Consider the following 13,634-nt stretch of genomic DNA (forward strand, 5'->3'; position numbering starts at 1 on the left):
TCTTCCTCGTCAGTACAAAAAAGTTTTTAATTTGACCATAGTAAGCCATGCCTAATTTTAATTTTTATCAGGTTGTGGGAAGTATTACGAACAAAAGACACCCTGTGAGCATATTCGTCGGTTTGGCGTCCAATGAATTAAGTTCACGTTTTTGCCGTTTCCGACCACTGTTCCCTGCTAGCAAAGATGCATCCAGTAACGAAAGAGTGTGTAGAGGTGTATAGTTGCACTCGATAGAAGTCCAATTTCAGCATTGCTTGTTTGAACCAAGAGTTAAGACAAGCTGAATTGGAAACTGAAATCTGCGATTAGGAATATGCTAAAAGAACCAACACGTGGGAATCTGATCTTCATAGTTACACAACGTTGTCTGAAGATGAATAATACATTGGCCTAAAAAAGAAATATGATGGAGTCGAACCAGTTGAACTCGTTTTCATTGCATGACTATAGTATATGTTTTTTTGAGTATAACAGTTTGTGTTCGTTCTTCCACCATTGAGTTTCACTATATTAAGAGGGTCTCCTTATATAATTGTGGTAAAAATTATCTAATGTTTAATATTTTTTTTGAAGCAGTAAAATGACTTAGACATGTGCGCTATTCTCCAAAATGTTTATTAAGGTTTCATCTATAAAATAAACATTTTCGAGTGTAAGGTGTCAAAAATGGCGGCTTTCTCGAAACAAGATTTTTCGAATCTGCAGACATTCTCGTTGTTGAACCACTCAACCAATCAATTTCGGGTTTCGCCCGCCCAAAATAAGCCAACATTCTCGGGCGCTGTAGCCTACAAAATCACAAACTTTTTTGATCATTGACGATTTTTTACAGCCGGTAAAAGTGGAAAAATCATGCGAAAAAACGATGCTGTGGTCGCCATTTTGGTTCTATATCGATTTCATGTTTTTTAGGTTGGGGCGCCTCTACGGAATGTAATCTTCAAGATCGTTTTGGTTTGCTGCTTGTAGACGACGAATTGCGACCTGTATCGTGCCCGCAGATGAGATCGGTTTTCAAAACACTTTTTGCTGGAGCCGCCATTTTGGACGCCATTTTCGACTCCTTACACTCGAAAATTATTAGTTTCTAGATAAAACCTTAATAAACATATTTCAGAATAGTGCACATGTCTAAGTCATTTTACTTCTTCAAAAAAATTATCAAACATTAGGCACATTTCAATTATATAAGAGGACCCCCTTAATACCTTGGCCCAGCGATGCCAACCTTCCAGTTTAAACTGGATTCTTCCAGTTTTTTTTACAAAATCCAGTCAAACAGACAATCTGGAAAATCTTCCAGTTTTTTTGAAATCTGAGCCAGTTTTATCCAGTTTTTAATATTGATTTATTTAGTTTTTTTACTAATTGTAACTTGATTCATCCAATTTTCAAGCGAGCGATGGGATGACGGCGTGTACCCCAGAAGAAGATTTCAATCCATCGTAACACTCACCTGTACTCTTCTTACGGTTCGGGAATGTACATTTTGATTCGATTTCAAATGAATTTTACTCAAACATAAAGATGGCAGTAAATTGTGTCAAATATTTTGATGGACATTTGTTGAATACTCAGCTAGTTGCTATAGACGTAGGCCGACGTTTTGTGGGCTGATTTCACTTGCGGCAAGATTTTAAGAGTTTAAGCCCATCTTCAAGTTTTAGAAAATGATTTCAAATTTGGGATTTTGTGCATGTGTACATTGAATCCTTCAAAACAGTAAAATTCGAATGTAACTATAACCATTACAATCAAATTAGAATGTCTTAATATTTTTTTAACATTTGGACAACAATATCAAACAATCGATTCAAATTTTCAGTAAAAGGTATGGAACATACGTGTTTACTTAAAATTACGTTCATTGAAGCGTTGACTGAAACATTATAAGCATAAACCTATTCTTTTTCGAACATCCAGTTTTTTCCAGTTTTTTTTCAAGAAAGGTTCCAGTTCTTTCGAAAAAAATGTTGGCAACGCTGCCTTGGCCAATTTTGTCTTTAATGCCAATCAGTACTAAGCGAATATCACTGACCATATGTTTTATCTCTGCACCTGCTCTACTGGAAATTATATTTATGATTTTGGTTGCTGCTGGTAGGATTTCCTAGTTCGTAGCTCCAAGAAGGAATAGTACAACAAATAAAGTAATTCCGAAAAAATCAGTTACCGTTATGTTTTGACACGAAATGACTTTATCTCGTTTTAAATAATACAGAATCACTTAGCATCAAGTTAACCATCGAGTGTGTGGTATACAGGTGAATCACTCCGCACCATCGCCCCAAATTAACCATTGCTAAGCGAACAAATAATTATTTTCGCAAGGATAATTTATTCTTTTCCCTAATATTTACGACAAAATCAAATCGACCTTTGGATTGAGATTATTTGTTAATTTTCTTTGCAAGTCTAGCTACCGGACCAAAGTGTTCGAAATTTGTATGAGATTTTTCGGCAATTTACATGGAGAAAGGCCCCTAACTTACATTTTCACCGCTAGGTGGTACTGTATGCAACAGTTTGTCACTGCAATTGAAAATATGAAAGGTAACGGTTGGCAAGCTGTATTATCGTGCAACATGAGGCCCATCCATGTCGCCATTCACCTCTGATACAGAACTCCTATCCCTTACGTCCCCGCGGTGCCAACCGGGGTACAGGCCACCTTTTGACGTTTGCTTTAACTCGGGACTGGGTCGGGATCTATCCCCAACCGCTGTCAGTTCGTTCACTTCGACAGGTTGACGGATTGGAGTCTGTCTCAGTATCGTTTCGTGTGGGAGTGGCATTAGTGAAAATCGGCTAGGATCTGTGGTCATATGCTGACAGGGAAATGGGAACAAACGACGCGCGCGTGAAACTGCTGGCTCTTGCAGAGTGAATCTTTCGGTTCGGATTGTATAGAAGCCGCGATTAAAATTACTTACCACTTCCTAAGCAACTCGTATTAGATAATCAGCAGTCAAACATGATGAAGTCAGTGTGCAATCCGCCAAAATAATCGTTACAACGCAACGCCGTTGACAATATGAAAGGTAGCTTTATTGTCTACATTCCTAGTCCCACAAGGAGTCTCTTCTCCAAATTTGCATCAAATCGGACAAGTCTGCTCGAAGTTTCTATGTAATTTTTCAACAATTTACACGAAGAAAACTCCCTAACTTGCGTTAGGATGTATGCATCAGTTTATCACTGCAAGTGAAAATAAGAAAGACAATTTTACTGTCTACGACTTCTTCGAAGACTGCAAATCAATTCAACTTGCTACGGAGGAGTTATGTCCTTTTAATAAGATGATGTCTGAGTCAGTTTTACACGGGGTCTAACAGCACATGGTGGTCATTCAGTAATTGGTTCCCGCGAAATTTATTTTTTGCGAAATAATGGTTAGGTTTAACTGAGTAGTATGTTAGTAACTATTTTAGTACATGGTATGGGTCATCTTTTGACAACAAAAATTTCGTTCCATATTTCACCGCATAGAGGGCGCCAACACTAACTTTTAAAAGAATAGAGATAGAAAATAGATTTGTTCAGAAGAAATGCTGGAAAAGGCTTGTTATACAACTTTGTAGAAAACAGCGAAATTGTATCTCTTTCCGTTGAAAAGTTAGTGTTGGCGCCCTCTACGTGGCGAAATGTTGAACTAAAATTTTCGTATTAAAAGATGGCTCATAGCATGTACTTAAATTCCTACAAATATACTATTTAGCTAAACCCAATCATTATTTCACAAAAAGAATTAAGTTCGTGAGAATCTACTACTGATTCATCACCATGTGCTGATAGACCCCACGCAAAACTGACTCAGGCATCACTTTATTAAAGGTAAATAACTTCTCTCAAGCAAGCTGAAATGATTTACAGTCTTCGGCAAAGTTGTAGACAATTAAATTCTCTCTCTTATTTTCACCTGCAGTGATAAACTGATGCAAGCGGGGCAATCTAGCGGTGAAAATGCGAGGTTGGTGGGCCTTCTTCGTGTAAATTATCGAAAATTCCCATAAAAATTACGAACAATTTGGTCCGGTATTTAGACTTGTCCTCCTCCAAAGTTCCGGAGACTCTGGCCTTAATCCAGTGTGCCCATGCATAAAGGCGGCACTCAAACGTAGAAGTATTGAGTGAACAGAATTTAGGAATTCAAGTTAACCGTGGAAAGGAATGCGATGATCAAAAGTTAGAAAATGAGCTCTCAGCAATTAAGAGTAAGATGCCGTTGATCAGGGCTTACTCACTGGAAAACTTCCTCCGAATGTACAGCTATAAATCTCTCACTCTGAAATGGGTCCTTATTAAATCGATAGAGCTAACACCTACTAAAATTGTTGCTATGAGCTGACCAGACCATATGTAGAAAACTGTTTTTTTATTACAATTCAACTTCCGGTCAGTGGGATGTTGAAGGTTAGCGCACACAGTTACCACATATTATTTCTAGGTTTTCGCTAGAGTTTTATAAGTTTATTCGTACGTCAAAAACCAAAAAATATGATATATTTGTTTAATTCGAACAGTGGGTTCGCCTCCGTCCGATTTCTATTAACTGAACAAGGGACCAGTCATCATCTGTCAGTCACCGTAATACGATGGGTAAACAGCTAAAATTAGACATCAGATGATAATAAAAATCCGGGCCTTTGTATCCAGCGGGGAAATTAAATAGATCAAATGTGTTGTGTGGCAGCTGCGGTTGTGTGTGATCTCGCTGTAGAGGCAGGATACGATCAATGTCGCCAATGCGATAATCATGTGTTCTTTTTGGGACGTCATCGTACCCCGGGGATAGCATAAGGGTTTGTGCATTGGGTCGGAGTCCCAAGGGTTTCGGGTTCAAAACCTGCCATTGGGGGATTTTCTTAAAATAATTGTTTTCGTTCGTTCACCTGTTGTTTCTGTTCGATACCACCAAAAAGTCTTATTCTAAAGTGTTTTGCGGATTGCATATATAAGGTTTATACGGAAGTGTATGTTTTCGATCAACTCGGTGAGTTTTATGTTTGGGTATTAGTTTTCGCAGTTTTGTATAAATATATAACGATTTATTTTTTGATTGTCATACATTTCGGCCGTCTTTGGTTGGACAATTTTCCTTGAAAAAAAAAACCATCAAAAACGGCCGAAACTTCAGCCAATAAAAAATAAGTCGTTTGATATTTATACAAGACGGCGAAAGCCAGTACCCAAACGTATGTTGTATACATTTTTCGTTTCTTCAAGTACACTAGATTTATCCTGTTCTAGATATTTCCATATCTACTTTGTAGATTAGAGGATTACAGGATTGATCTGCTTTTTCAATAATTTTTTTTTTTCATCATATTTTAATATTCTTTAGATTTTGTTCAGCTAATGTTTCTGGCGGATTTAGTCTATTTTTTCTTCTAGAATTTTTTTTAATTGCGCATATCTTAAATATATCATAATTTTTAATAATCTCCCTGTAATACCACTGAAAAATCAATTTTGAACTCTCCATGCATCCAGCCTACTTTAATCGTAAAGAACACCTCCACTGTACTGCTAAATTTATTCACCCATCGTTGCATATCTTACTCCGCATTTAGCACCTTCTGCAATCGTCGAACCATCGTCAAGCCAATTAAAAAGATTCACACTTAACTGCTATGAAACCGTGCAGAACCGGGGACGATTATCAGGGTCAGTTAAAGTGTATAAATAAAAGCTTCTGGCTTCGGGTTCGTCACCTGATCGTGCGAAGTCTCTTCCAAAGGACGAACACGTTCCCGTTCTGTTTTCTTCTTCTTCTTCCTCTTCCATCGCACCTACCCACCTACTGATTTAATCCCAAGCCAGGCGCTATAGTAGATATACATATCGAAATTTAATTTGCAATTTAAATGGATTTATTTCATCTGCTACTGCCGTTGCTACTTCCCACCGATCCCTTAATCCTCCGTTGTCCAGGGTAACAGAATCAGGTGGCATTAATTTTGGACAGCGCCGCATTTAGTCGGCTCTCGTGTGATTCATTGGATCATCTGGGGGACTGAGATGGCAAAGCAGGTGCTGTTAGCTGGCTGGCTGGCTGGCTGGCTGGGGACAACAAATAGCAGGTTAATTAATTGCTTTTTTTCGCGCTTTCATTTTTGCCTCCGTGTTCATCGATTCTCTCCTCTGCTGTCCGTCCTTCATCGTTTCCACCTTCAGGCTCCACCGGGCGAAACGGTGTAAACCATTTTAATTAGGTTTAATGAGAATTTCAATCTGATTGGATTAAAAGCTTTCGCAGGACGCTGAGATGCGAGTGGGATAAAAAAAATTGGATGATTAGTGAATTTGTTACAAAAGCTTTAAAAAAGGGCATTATCTGTTTTAATGAGTTTTTTATCCATTTAATTTAGACGTTGCATCGTCCTTGCCTGTTTTACTTAGATAGTACAAGAAAGGCGCATATGTTGCCTCGATTACATATTCATTATGTACCAACGTAAAAGGAGATACATAATTTAGATCGAAAATAGAATATTTGTGTATGTGGATCTGTGGCATGATGGGCCGGAGATCTAAAATCTTCTAAAAATATATTACAAAATATATTACAATACAGAACTGCCACGAGTATCCCAAAACTCTTGAACTTTAATAGAAGCCTTCCGCCATCGCTATCCACGGACGGAAATATCATTATTATTTGGCTCAACAATAGGCCCATAATCCGACAAGCAACGACTGCAATCACTCTTAAAATGTAGGTTTCCTCAACCTCACAGTAGGGAATAAACGAAAGTAGTGGAATCGTCGTCAGCTTGAGCAAAACGAAAAAAAAAACTGTGAAGTAAATATTATTGTTTCAATTCCAATAGCCGCAAGTAAATTGCTTCCAATCGGCTCCAATTCCCACCGGCGAAAAGCTCCGCTTCTGGAGCAACCAACAAAACAATGTACAGAAGGCAACAGTCATTCGCCGAACGCGGGAGGACATTAAATTTGAAATACAACGCCCGGGCGGGTTGAAAACTTTGCCTGAAACGCAAACGATAATGGATTTTGTACTCAAACTAATGCAAAAGTTTCAACCCGCAAATCAGTAGTCAACCCACTGACTGACTGACGCAACCAGGCCGGGATTGCTACACCCTGCGGGGGAAGGGCGGCTGGCTGGGTGGAGTAAAGCTTAATATTTTCTCAACAATGTTTCTAACTCGCAAGTTTAATCCCATTTCCTGCGGTTGCTCTTGTTGTGCTTCTCCTAGCCTCCTCACCATCCAGTTCCAGTACCCGTAGTACCTGTCGAAGGATTGCAGTGCTTTGGGCGCGCCATGTGGCGCTATTTCATAATAAGTTGTTTTTAATCCGCCCGTAGTGCAATCTGATGCTAATGAAGCCGATGGCGGCGGCTGCGGCGGTCGTGCGGTGTTCAGAAGCTATCTAGTCGAGACCAGATTTGCATGCATGCCACCCCGTCGCACCTGCGTCCACATTTAGACTACATCGGGTTCCAACGTACCAATTCCCTAATGTGTGCGCCGAGCTGCTTATCGAGCCGCAACGTTTTTTACGATGTTGTGAAATGTTTTAATTAACCACCACTTTTCCCCTCTTTCTCTCTCTCTTTATCGTTTCAGATCAGGTTAGTGGATTGCGATCTGCCTCTTCAACACCTTAGTTATGCCGGAATGAGCTCGGAGCAGTTGCTAATACCATCGTAAATATCGATTTCTTGGGACGTTCTTGCTTGCGGGGTTGTACACACACACATACAGGTGAGCCGGGAAGGATCTTTTAGTGTAGGGAGATTCAATTTCTTTTTGGTAAGATTTACCGTATCGTTTAGACAGTGTTTGCAGAACTAAGCAGCTAATTGGAATTGGGGGGAGTGTTTACACAATTTGGCAGGAATTTTTGGGATCACTTTACCAAACAAATTAGAAAGAAACATTATAGCCTCTTTCCTTTCAGAGTAGAATTCAGTAGGTATCATTTGCACACAAAATATCCATGCCGCTGTACCGGAACGGGTATTTTACGGTTCGAAAATCGAGCTGAGTTAGCGTCCGATGGAATTGGGTATGAAAATAGTGGAGTGTCGTTTGAGTTTCAAAATTTTAAAACTTCCGCATCGTGATCCCTGTTTTTACATCGAATATACATTCTGACAGATTTTTTGTTTGTTTTTCAAACAACATTGCGAACGTTTACTGTTGCATATTGAATATTGAATTTTGACGTAGGTTGGTCATTTTTTATACATATCGCAGTTTACGTACGTACCTAACTAGAGATCGAATTCTGCACGAATAAAGCCTCGAAAAAATTAATAAATCCACAATACAAAATTAACCAACTAAATGAAATTAATTAATTATAAATGATTAAAATGAATGAAAGAGACAATTGCTGCAGGTAATGTAAAGAATAATCAAATTCATAAAATTAGTCGATAAAAAATAATATAAATCAAATTATCAAAACAAATGAAACGTGTAAAAATTAATATCAAAAATGGAAATTATTAAAAAAAACCTGTTTTAATCCACCTAGCGGTGCAATTGTGCCTTTCTCATTTCTCTAAACTATGGCACGGAGGCTTTCTATGTTCAACATAATTGTGGAAATGTCCATTACATTTTTAGTACACTTTGCACTTATACACAATGGCATGCCAGCCACGAACTTGATGAGCTACGTCTCGACGGTGAAACACTTGAAACAAAAAATATCATACTCCATTAGCCTAATCAGCATTAGATCAATGTTATCTGCTAACTCATTTTGTCATGCGGGGGTGGGTATGTGAGGAGGGCGAAAGTCCCATGAACGAACGACTCCCCAGCTTAAATTGGTATGTTTTGTGATATAGTGGTGGTTTAAAGATGATGGGGTTGAAAGGGAGGGGTATGAGGGCTGGATGGGGCGGTGGTCTGAGGGTGATTTAAGGAGATTTTTAAGGGAGGGGAGTGAACAGTAGAGGGGGGTGTAACCCCTCTCCGTAAACCATCAACTACGCCCCTATTAAAATCCAGAAACCTTATGCGAGTCGAAAAAAAAATTTGGCCTTCCGGCCGGGATTAGGTTGACGTTTTTCAGAGTGATAGCATAACCTTTCTATATGAGAAAGGCAAAAATGTGCCAAAATCCAAAAAAGTGAATCGTCGTCAAATTTTTTTTCGAGTTTGTATCAAATCTCGACGTTTCATGTACCTTGAAGACATTTAGCATCAAAAATAAAAATTCTATTTTTAATTTTTCCTATAGTTTATATGAGAAATTTCTGTATGGCCGCACTCTGAAACCCGCAATTCCGGAACCAGAATTCCGATCGATCCAAAATTCAATAGCAGCCGATGGGAAGGTTGCACCTTTCATTTGAGACTAAGTTTGGGCAAATCAGTCCAGCCATCTCTGAGAAAAATGAGTGACATTATTTGACACATACGCACATACATACACACACATATACACACATACAGACTTTTTCCGATCTCGACAAACTGAGTCGAATGGGATATGACACTCGGCCCTCCGGGCCGGGATTAGGTTGACGTTTTTCAGAGTGATTGCATAACCTTTCTATATGAGAAAGGCAAAAACGAAATAGGATAAATTAAATAAATAACAAAAGCGAAATAAAATGCTTTGATTAAGAATTAGTATAAAAATGTCTGTGTGATGTAATTTATCGAAAAGTAATATATAAACATATAATAAAAAAATATATCATATAAATAAATTAAACGAAATGGATAAAATAAAAAAACAAACAAACTCAATAAAATTTAAAACAAATTAATATGAAATACATAAAGTGAATAAAATAAATTACATAAAATGTGTTCAAGATACCAAGCAGTATGTAATTGCCTATGCAAAGTAATTTATCGAAGACTAATTAAGGGGGAGGGTGGTAAGGGATAAGCAAATTCGGAAAATATTATTTTGCTAGAAATTTTTTTTAAGACAACTAAATTGCTGTCGCAAACGTACCTTATGGCCCTGGGATCGATGATCCAGTGTAAGTTTAAAAAAAAATATTTTTCCTCGCTTATTGAGAAAAAAATTAAACGCGTTTTTCTGAAAACCAAGTTTTCAAAGCCCGAGATAACAATCCTGCAAAATCTTGGTATCTGTCGCCGGCTTAATTTTCAATATTTAATTGCGGAAATTTAGCTAAATGTTCTCCAAATCAGTGCGAATAAATTTTCCTAAGCTGCATTTTCGGAAAAAAGAGCGAAAAATGTGTTTTTCGCTAAAAAGGTTCCTTTAACCAACCCCCCCCCCCCCTTGAATATATAACTATTGGATAAGATAGGTCAATCGAATAAATAGCACAAATGGAATAAGATAAATCAAATAAACAGAATAAAACACATGAAATAGATAAAATACAACAAATACACTACATAAAATAAGCAAAATACATAAAATACTCGAAATACATAACATATTAAGCATATAGGAAATATATTAAATACAAAAAATACATAAAATAAATAAAATATATATGCATAAAATAAGTAAAATACGTAAAATATTTAAAAAATATGAAATACATAAGTTATATAAAAATACAGAAAATATATAAAATGCGTAAAACAAATGAAATACTTAAAATACGTAATATATAAAATACATAACACACCTGCAATACACCAAATGCATGAAAAAACATAAAATACTTAAAATATATAAAATGCAAAAATAAATGAAATAGGTATATCCGTGAAAAATCAGCATTATATTGTTTTTTTTCGAATTATACAACCCCCCCTGAAATTCATGAATAGTGAATAAGATAAATCAATCGAAGAAATAAAATAAACAAAATAAACGAAATAAATAAAGTAAATGAAATAATAAAAATAAGTAGTACAAATGAAATATATCTAACAAATAGAAAAAAAATGAGATAAATTATTTGATAATATTAATGAGATAAATAAAATGCATGAAAAGTATAAAATCAATAAAATGCATCAAATATATCAAATAGATTAAAGACATTAATTACAAATAATACATAAAACACATATTACGCATAAAATACACAAAATATACATACTAGATAAACTGCATCAAATATATGAAATACATAAAATACACTAAATACATAAAACATGTAATATATAAATTATATAACACACCTGAAATATACAAAATGCATAAAGCACTTAAAATATAGAAAATACATGAAATACTTTAAATTCATAAAATACATAAAATAGGTATATCCGTAAAAAATCAGCGAAATAGTGTTTTTGTTTCAAATTATCCCTATCCCCTTCCGTCCTTATATACATAAATAATAGATAAGATGAATCAATCGAAGAAATAAAATAAATAAAATAATTAAAGTAAATAAAATATGTAGAATAAATTAAATAAATAAAACTAATAAAAAAAATTATGAAATAAATGTTTTAATAACAAACATGCGATAAATAAAATGTATGAAACATATAAATTGCATAAAATAAATAAAATATATGAAACCGAATGAATTTAACATTAAATACAACAAATGCGTAATACACGTATGTATTACACATAAAATATACAAAATCATCTTGTAAATAGAATTGTATCCCTAGTAAGGGGGAACAAATATTTATGAAAAATTTCACTGGTGTTTTAACCAGTGAAATTTTTCATAAATATTTGTTCCCCCTTTTGTGTACCAAACTATATTGTTAGTTTTAAGATAACTGTAAATATTTCCTAAAAAACTATTACTATTGAATTCCTTGTTATAAAATTTTTTATAAAAAAAAATCTTTTGCCCCCTCTCTTGTATATAGAATCTTATTTCTAGTCTTAAGATAGCTGTAAAATTTTTCTCTTTTATAAAAAAAAATATTTCAACATTGTAACCTCCTAGTTTTAAAATATCCAAAATGTAAAAACAAAAGAATTTGGCACCGCCAAGCTAACACATTTGTGCCTATCAAATAAACGAAATGAATAAAAAAAAAACACAAAATACATAAACTGCATAAAATACATGAAATGCGTAAAATACATTAAAAACATGAAAGGCTTCATATGCATCAAATACACAAAACAATATAATGTATAAATACATAACATACAAAAAATACAGAATGTATGTAAAATACAAACAATATGGAAAATACATGAAATATAAGAAATACAGAAAATATGTAAAATAAATGAAAAACTCTAATGAATAACAAGAGAAAAAGCTGTGAAATGAAAAGAATGTATAAAATGGAAGGAAATAAATAAAATGAACAAACTATATAAAGCAAAGAAATGGACCTAAAAATGGCGAAAAAATAAGCGCAAAATCACGCCACTAACTATTGAAAAACGAAAACAATAACTTAACAACATTTTTGATTTCAGATAATTCTACGCCGAGTTATCGTGTACTCCGCACAACGTATTTTTCAAAAAAAAAAAACGTTTTGCGAAATGCTCTTTCATTAGCTTATTTTTTAATTTTTATTTACTAAAATTTAACTAAATATTTTTCTAACTGATACCTCATTATTTAACAAATAATTGAATAAATTTGCTTAAACTGTCTCCGGAACAAAATCATCGAAAAAGTGTTATTTGTTTCAAATTATCGCTTAACACCTCCCCTCTCCTTGAATACATAAATAGTAGATAAGATAAATCAATTGAAAATTAAATTAATTAAATAAAACTAATAAAAAAATCAAATAAAATACATCGTTAAACTAAATTATTTAATAATGTGAATGAAATAAATAAATTACTTGAAATACATAAAACGCATGAAATACATAAAATATATAAAATTCATAAAATACATATTGCACATAAAATATACTAAATACATAAAAAACATGAAATGATTGAAATACATAAAATGAATGAAACACATTAAATACATGAAATACATAAAACGAATAAAATAAATGATGTACATACAATACCTAAAATAATAAAATACATAAAATTCTTAAATATACAAAATACACTAAATATGTAAAATACATCAAATACATAAAATAGGGGAACCCGGGGCTATTCGGACCTACCTAAGCAATTTGCCGTTTTAGGTGGATAGATGTGAAAAAATTAATCGGTCAAAAGTCCTAATTGTTAGTTTGAAACCTAAGCTACATTTTGGTGCCATAAAAGTTCATTTGCACCACTCCATGGCAGCGTTAAGTGGCGATTTGCAAAACTACGTTTCCCATCCTTTTACAATTCGGACCTCCCTACGGGGCAATTCAGAGCGTCAATTTTTTTTGTTTTTTTTTTTTTACAATGTAACTATATTTACCTATGAAATATTTATTAGAGAAACTCCTTTAGAAACAAATAAAAAATAAATTCCGATGCATAAACTTAATTTGGTTAGTCACAGCCGTCGATTGGCGCATCATGTCTTTTCTTTGCTACGCCGTGTGCAATCGCCTGCGAAGCCGCATGCCGCTAAACGGTGTTCGATAGAATGGGGGGTCCGAATAGCCCCGTACGCTCATTTCGCACAAAAGTGATTAGCGTCTTGAAAATATCTGTTTTCACCCAAACAAAAATCATTCCATAGAATAAGAGCCTCAAGCTTTCTAAAATACATACCTTTAATTTTTTTCAATTTTATTTGTTGCTTTAATTACGGTTTTTGCATTATAGTAATTTTTGTTTTGAGGATGGCAAAAAAAATG

The 13,634-nt window shown here is 34.8% G+C and overlaps 1 long non-coding RNA gene across 1 annotated transcript in view; it reads left to right on the top strand.

Annotated features, from left to right (window-relative positions):
- LOC131689117 (uncharacterized) overlaps nt 1-8,050 on the top strand; it is a 245,188-nt gene extending 237,138 nt beyond the window's left edge. The window contains exon 3 of the long non-coding RNA XR_009305348.1: nt 7,599-8,050. This is a non-coding gene — a long non-coding RNA (uncharacterized LOC131689117). The remainder of the gene's footprint in view (nt 1-7,598) is intronic.
- Nucleotides 8,051-13,634: the final 5,584 nt, after the last annotated feature.

This window comes from Topomyia yanbarensis, chromosome 3, assembly GCF_030247195.1.
Source record: "Topomyia yanbarensis strain Yona2022 chromosome 3, ASM3024719v1, whole genome shotgun sequence".
Taxonomy (NCBI): Eukaryota; Metazoa; Arthropoda; class Insecta; order Diptera; family Culicidae; genus Topomyia; species Topomyia yanbarensis.